The following is an 8,316-nucleotide window of genomic DNA, read 5'->3' as shown; positions in this document are numbered from 1 at the left end:
TCCTCTCAGTCCAAAAGCTGGACAAAAGAGCTTTTGGAAATAGTAGAGAGATAAGTAAGACTTGGGAAATTTCAGGCAGGCACATTCCAATACACATTTTCAAAGCTGTATGGCCAACAGTGAGCTATCACAAAAATGTACACATACCTTTGGTGGTGTGCAACTGAACAGGGCCAAGTCATCATGATTCAGTTTCATTCTCTTTGACAGCGCTGCACCTCCATCTTATGTGCAGTTAAACTCCATCCATGTTCTAAATGGTTCAAGATCCAGTTTCTTCTGCATTATCAGATGTCATCTCTCATTTCCCTTTTGCCAACACCTCTGCCAGAAGGATATTGTGCTATTTAAAACCCGCCTTCCGAACCACCTCTCCTTTGGACAGCTGCCTGTTCGAAGTCAAACTTCTTAAGGGTTGATTCCACTGTCTACTGACTTCCACTGATTGCTCAAGCCTTTGTCATTTGGTCGGTCTCCTCCAGGCTACTGATGCCATTCTTGTTATCTCCCTGAAGGTCAACCCACTCAATCATCTCAGGTTTTGTTGGACTCTATGGATTAACCCTGAACTATTCGACACTCTTCACGTTCCTACCAGTCTGGGTGCTTTGGTTTTACCTCTCCCTGAAAAATTTTGGTTCAGGAGGCTCTTTCTCACCGCGTAGGCAGTCCTACTTACTACTGTAGATTACTATATAAAAGCTCATGGTTCTTCAGGGCTCATCTTCGACTCTGACTTGTCTTCTGAGCTCCATGCATGAACTACTTAGGTGTTCAACTATTAGATTTGCTTACTTGGGTATGTTATAGACACTGCAAGTTCAATATGTCCCAAACTGAGCACTTTTTCTTCCTCATCAAACCTTCTACTCTATTAGTTTTCTCAATCAAGTTAAGTGTCAGGATTACAGTCAAGGTTGCCACTCTTGACTCATCTTTAACACTGTTTCAACCCTCGTACCCAGCACTCTCAAGACCAATGGATAGAAAGTCCATTACTTCTCTTTAAATTAACTAATTCTAATTAAATACAAAAATCAATTTTTTCTACCACTGCCTCAATCCCTTATATATTTTCTGTGATATTTACTAATAAAAATTTCTTATGTGTACTTCCAAAGATATCTTCAATGTGACTAAGCCTTTGTATGAGCATATTTCTCTTTAAAATATCAAAGAATGGTATATTAGAAAAGCAGTTCTTTCTTTTCCTCTTGAGATGTGTTGTGAAGACCAACTTAATATCATTGTAACACTGGAAGATATCCTTGAAAACCAAGGTGTAATGGTGTACACTTTTAGTCTCAGAACTCAGGAGAGAGTGGCAGACAGGAGACATATACACTCAAAGTTAGCTCAGGCTACATAGTGAGACCCTGTTTCAAAACAAAACCCTTTGTTTTGCCCTCTTCAAACTGTTGCCATTCTTCTAAAACAGACCACCAGCATCTTACCTGTGCATGACAGGCTCATATTTCTGCCTGCTCCATTTGAACATGGTCTTAGTCTTCTCCAGTCCCTAGTCTACATGACATCCGAAATGTGTTTGTCAAATGCAACCCCTGCCTCAAGCAATGGTCTTTGGTAAGCCCGCTCCTCTCTTGAACTCTGACAGCTTCTCGGGGCATCTCTTACCCTTCTGATATAATTTATTAAATGAATAGTTTTTATTTCCTGAATAGTACTTCTCCCTTTTGATATGACTTTACAGACTTTCTTACCTTCTCTACCCATTCTCCTTCAACCTTTGTAACTTTATTATTTATCGTGTTGTCCTCTGCTTAAAGACCAGACATCTGGTGTGCGTGTGTGTCTGTATATATGCGTCTGTGTATGTGTCTAATCCCTGATCTAGAGGGAAACTAGAACACACCCATTTTGTTTCTAGATCATTTATATTTTCTTTTATGTATTATTGATTTGCACTTTATTACTCTTATTTAGCATCTCTTTTTCTTCATAGATGATACATGTCACAAAGGCAAAACAGTGTTCATATTATTCACTATTGTATTCTCAGAATTTGTGCAATTCCTGATATCATATATTATAAAATAAATACTCATGTATTACAAAATAAATAACTGAATCTAGGAATGATAGATCTCTTTTTAGTTTTATTTGACACACATGTGTTTTATTTTTCTTCCTTACCTTTTGCCTTTGAGTGAGGTTGTAGTAAAGATGACCATAAGGAGAATAGAAAACCCTGAAAGGACAAAAAGCAGAGAAATTTTTCTAGTAGTAATTTTTTAGTCTACTTAGCAATACTTCTGTGTTTAAGTATACACATGTGTATGAGAGAGAGAGAGCAGAGGAAGGGAGAGAAAGAGCAGTAGGAACCCAAGATTTAAAGGGAAGAGAAGACATGAGGAGAAAAAAAAAGGAGGAAAACTCCCATAGCGGTCTCTGGATGGAACTTTCGGAGCCTACCTCTGTGTGATGCCCTCTGTGAGAAGCATTTGAATGAGCTCCTAGTCTCCTAGCCCTGCAGATGTAGCAAATGTCCCATGCACTGAAGGGTTAAAGCAGGGGGCAGATTATCCATGCTTCCTGCTTCCTAGGCTCCAGAGAAAGTAAAGGAGGGGGTGGGAGAGTAAGAGAAACCCTGCTGTTCTTGCCTACAGAAAAGGCTGCAAGTGGCTCCCCTTTCCCTGTCCTGCCCTGCCTCTTTCCTGGTTCCTTCAGAAGAGAATGCAAGAAACGCTTGCTCCTGCATGTCTCATAGGCCAGAGGCAGGGGAGGGATGAAGATGTTTTGTTTCTACAGGTGTCACTGAACTTAAAGATGTTTGCAATGTATGTTATTGGCTTGACCAGGCTCTGGGTTCTGGTGAGGAAGGTGAGCTGCACCTGAACAATGGCTATCTTCAGTGCTGAGCTAAAAGGCCAGAGATCAGTGTGCGTTCAGAGGGGTTGGTGTACATAAAAAAAAAAAAAAAAAAAAAAAAAAAAATGCAAGCTAAAACATGAGGGACTAGAACTGAGGGAGGTGGGGAAGAGAAGAGGGAGAAAAAGGGGGAACTGGTGGCTGGTTAGGAAGACCCTAGAGGAGGGTGTGTTTGGCCTAGGCCAGGGAGTAAAGGGAGCTGGAGAGAAGAGCCAGCGTTGGTCCTTTAGCCCATGGGGATCACTATGAAAAGCTGAGAGAACACTTTGACGTGGGGTCGTGAATTATTTACCTCTCGTTCCCATACTTGTTCCTTAAAGGTTAATGAAGAACAGGTGAAAACCGTCCAAGGTAGGGAACACATTGACCAGGTGATAAGTGAGAGTCACCCCAGTGGGAGAGGTTCAAGCTGTGTGCCCCCTCCCATCTCTGCTTGGCATAACAACCGGGCAGGAGCCACCTGGGGAAGGGCTGGACACACCTTCTCTACCCTGCTTGTAGTCTTCTTTGTCATCCCAGAATGGAGGAGGTGGCAATTAGAGCCAATTGAGCCTGAGGGTGCAGAGGCTTGTGCAAGGCTGGGCAGCAGCTGGAAATAGAATGTTGTGAGTCTGCTCCTCCCCAAGCAGTGACAGGTAGAAGGGTCCTTAGTGACTCCCGAGGACCAACCTTATCCAATAAAGCTACCCCTCATTCCCTGCTTTCTGAGGCCTCACTCCTGACACCTTGCTCAGCCATCTACGAAGTCAACTATGAGGCTGACACATGTGTTCATCACAGCAATATGGTTCCTTCTCCTAGTCCCAGGGCAGATTGCTCTGGCGAGTTGACCACCTTAGGTCCTAAGCATATGAAAGGCCAATTCAGGAACCCGTATACTCCATTCCTGTCACTGAACAGAGCCCTGTCTAGAGCTAGGTCCTTCAGGGACAATACAGTCAGGAATAGATTCAGTTCCAACCCCCAGCTCTGCTAATGGGATTAGCTGAGGGAACTTGGCTAGGAGTCAGTGATCATCTTGATTTCTGACTTGTCTCCCTGGCACAGTTGCAAAGACAAAACAGCAGCATGCATGTGGAAGCGGGCAGCATGCATGTAAAAGCGTGCAGGCTGAGATTTTATGGTGCAAGGAGGCACTGCGATATCTTGACCTGCGCCTGGCTCGGTCTGTTCTTATTCCCTCTGTTTTCCTTCAGTGCCCAGTTGCCTCCTAATTCAGGGTTAATAAGTAAAAGGAATAAGAATAAAACACATATCAAAGAAATATCATGAAACTGTCTGTGGCCTCTAGGCCCTTCTTGAGACCTAGGGTTAAAAACTCTAACCACCAGTGGATGATTAACTCCTCTGAAAGACTCCTTTGACTCCAGACCTCTCCTAGGCCTTCAGTTTTCCTCCCTTAGGAGGAAAGATATAAGGTAATTTCAGAGGAGGAAGCTGCAAAGGAGGGCTGAGATTAGATGTGCTTCTTTTCCTTTTATGGAACTCTCCTTATTCTTTCTCATTCATGGAGAAAACTGAATCCTTAAACCACTGTGCTATTTTGCTACACCAAGGAGTAAGTCCTGGTCTCTGGTCTCTATCTTTGGAGGCCCCTCCCTGGAGGAGGGTCAAGACAGCCCGCCAAAATCTTGACCACTCCCCCAGTCTATTTAAACTGCTCCCCAGAAAGTCCCCTGCCCCCCCCCCATGGTTGTGTTCACGGTTTCCCCTCGGGGCCACCCAAGAGTGCAGGAATCCCATTAAACCTGGATATTTTTTAATTTGGCTTGTTTGTGATTTGGTATAATTGGATTTTTGTGTGGGCTGAGAGCTCACTTTAAGAAAATTCCTAACACAAGGGTCACTTCTTCCCACCAGATTGCAGGTACCTAGGAAGAGGTAGCTCATATCAGAAAAGGTGACAGTAGCTTGGGACATACGTGCCTTTACTACGTGCCTCACCCCCCCTCCTTCACCCCATGTGCTGTACCCTGACCACTTTCAAGACAATAAATCTTTTAGGAGCAGATGGCCTGACACTGTGGACTCACTAACACCCCCAACTCCCATGGACTCCTCCACCCATTAGTTTTTGCCACATTCTGGACCCTCTCTTCCCCATTGATCTCACTTCACCCTGGAAAGCAAATATACATACTAAATGATTTGTAAATCTCTTGGCACAGTTCGTTGTTCACAAATCATAGTTCAACTCTAGGCCAAGTGCACTAATGGGAATAGAGAAGAATACAGTGTGGTTTGGCCTCTTCCTTGGGGGATCTGAGAGTGGAGGAAATAGTAAAGGAAAGAAGGCTGCTCATATTGTAGGTCGTCATGCACTCTGAGCAGAAGAGAGGTGGAACGCACAATCAGGAAAGAGTCTGGATCGATGGAACTGGCTACAGAATGTGCAGCATTTGGGCTGCCCTTCAGTGAATAAGCTGGGGATAAAGGGTAGGCCACTTAGGGCAACCATTCTCAACCTGCAGGTAAATATCCCTTTGGAGGGATTGAAAGGCTCGTTCACAGGGGTCCCCTAAGACCATTGGAAAATGTAGACATTTACGTCACGATTCACCAGGGTAGAAAAATTGCAGATATAAAGCAGCTATGAAAATAATTTTATGGTTGGGGTCACCACAACAAGGGGAATCGTATTAAAGCATTGCGGAATTAGGACGGCTAAAGCCTCTTCTTGAGCTTGGACAGGGCTGATATGAACGAAGAGCCTATCATAGAAAAATCATACCTATTTGAGCAGAGAGTCTCTCCTCCACAAAAGTCAATGGCCTGGTTAAGCGCTCCTCGAAATGGATGAGGTAAGACATGCAATGTGCCATATAGAAACTTACCTGTGTAGGTAAAACAGCCTAGATTTGGATCTGTTTCCCTCCTAAATGGAATGGAGAGCTTGACAATGGGAATTAACCTGGTTTTGAAAAGTGCTCTAGAACAGGAAAAGAGCCTGAGAAAACCAAGGGATTCAAAACAGAGGCTATTACTGTACAGGGAAAAGGGGCCAGGTGCCCTGTACACCTGCCTCTAATTCCTACAAGCCCATCAGTTAACTGCTATTCTCATTCACAGACAGGCAATAAAGGGCCAGAGAAAGGTGAGTTTCTTGCCCAAGGTGAAGTGACTGTTACTGTGCTCATTTTGTAGACAAGGAAGTTGAGTCTCAGACAGGTGGACTGTTTGCCCAAGATCATCCAAGCAGAAATTAGCCAAATCTGACTTCACACTAAAAGGTTTCTGGCCTCAAAGCCAATGCTTCCATTATAAGATGGCAGCTTGAGACGAGACAGGTCTCCAGTCTCAAATATTCCCACCCAAGCAAAGATGATCACGTGCAAGTGGCTAACATTCCTACCACACTTTATAGCATATAAAATCTTTTCATGTCCATTATCACCTATATTCTAACAACAGCCCTATAAAGTTAACAGGGAAGGATGAATGTTCCAATTTACAGACAAGGAAGCCGATTCTCAGACTGTCCAGTTGAGGTCATAGGCCGGAGAAGTTCAGAGTAGGAAGATAATCCAGGGCTTATGGGCTCCTGGAAAGACATATCTCCCTCACCTATACGGACAGGTGGATGAATCTAACCCAGGCACGTGGGTCACCACCTTCTCTACAAATTCTGAAACCCAGCGAGACTTTGAAGCTATGTTAGCCCAGGGACACTTATATACCTCTCAGAAGCAATATGCTTTAGTAGATTGCCCTCCATGTGGACAGACAACCCTGGTTAAGACTCACGTGCCAGCCATTTGGATGTTAACGCTCACTGGCAGTCCTGTATTCTGGTGGTGTCCTTGTACACTCTGATCTCTGCACAAGGCCTTATGGACCAGCCGGACAGCAAAAATGGTTGCCCAACCTTGCGGCAGCTTGGAGACAGAACAAGGGAAGGAGGGAGAGGAAGGCGAATGGGAGCCATGCAGGAGAATTGTTCCCCATGGACAGCATGTGGCTCTGTGATATTGTGATAACTGTGTGACACAGTCCCTATCAAGAGCTCATTGCGTATTCTAGCTGATGGTCACTCAGCTCATGCTCTGTCCCTAGCCCCTACAGCCCTATGCATGCTCTAGTACAACTATGCGAAACAATCACAGAAGAAGCACCAGTGGCTTCTTCAGTCATCCATATCCTAGTATATATAGGGACCTACACATGGGCCAGTACCTTGCCCTTTGTTCTGGGGCTGTGCCTGGTACCAGGGAGGGCATGGGCAGGAGTTGCAGAATAGCTAAGATCCCTCCACCTCCTCCCCTCCCCCGCACTGCCTTCTTTCCGTTTCCTGTTATTTTAGTGACTGACCAGGGACTGCACATTCTCTGCAAAGGTAGACCCAGAATTGCCCAACAGTCACCTAGAGAATGTGCTGTTTGGCCTCAGGCCCTGCCTTGTTCTTCGCCAGGTCACCTCTTCTTGGCCCCCTCGGCCGCTGCCTCTCCACTTTCCTCTCAGCCTCCCACCACGCCCTACTCAGGTATCTAGCCCAGAACCCCATCCAGCCCCTTGTACCCCAGCTTGATGGTAACTTGCCATCTGAACCATGCAGGCAGCGGACCTCAGCTTCCTCTTCATCATAGGCTGAACTACAATTCCCCACCTGTGAGAACCAGAGGCTTGCATCTTGATTCCAGGGCTCAGCATCTTCCCCCAGTCTCAGACATGCCTCCTCCATCCCACCGTGGACCCTTACACCAGCAGCATCCATCTAGAAGAGGAAGCTGTCCCCTCCCAGTTTTACACGTGTAAACAATCAATTAAACAATCACCCCTACTCTTTTACAAGTCTGGTTTTTTTTTTTTTTTTTTTTTTTTGGCTTGGTTTTATGACGAAGGTGGTAGGGTGTTTCGGTGAGTGCTCATGTTGAATAAATAGAATTTGAAAGAGTTCTTATCACCGGCTGCCCTTTCACTGAGTTTGTTGGGGTGGGGAGAAAAAAAAGAGAATAATTGCAGGTGGGAACAAATCGGGGAAAGATCAGAGATAAAACGTGCCCCAGCAGAGCTGCTTCTGAAGGGCTGTGGCTAGAATCGAATGCGCACTTTCCAAGGTGGGTTGGGTTTGAGCAGCCATAAAGAAATGCAGGACCATCTCATGAGCCCTAACAATACTGTTTCTTTTAGGCTCAATGGTGCTGTGTCCACCTCCCCAGATCTTTGGCTGAGTGAACAGATGATTCATACAGAGTAGAAACAGATGATGGATTTGAACCTGGAACGCGGAGACACTGCCCTGGATAGCAAGCTGGCTCACTCTTGGTTGGCCGGAGAGGATGTACACCTTGTTTCCACCTCTGTTTTGATTTTGGGGAATTCTGGAATTTGCCAATGTTGGGAATCATCATCCGTCGCCCACCCAGAGCTAGAAGGTGATCCGGAGCTTGTATGCCCAGATTCACCCTGCTGCCTTCTCGTTTTTCTCTC

This window comes from Microtus oregoni, unplaced genomic scaffold (assembly GCF_018167655.1).
Source record: "Microtus oregoni isolate MIOR12 unplaced genomic scaffold, Mior012 000046F_ref0000063, whole genome shotgun sequence".
Taxonomy (NCBI): domain Eukaryota; kingdom Metazoa; phylum Chordata; class Mammalia; order Rodentia; family Cricetidae; genus Microtus; species Microtus oregoni.
The sequence above is the reverse complement of the archived record's forward strand: the minus strand, read 5'-3'. Positions refer to the sequence as shown.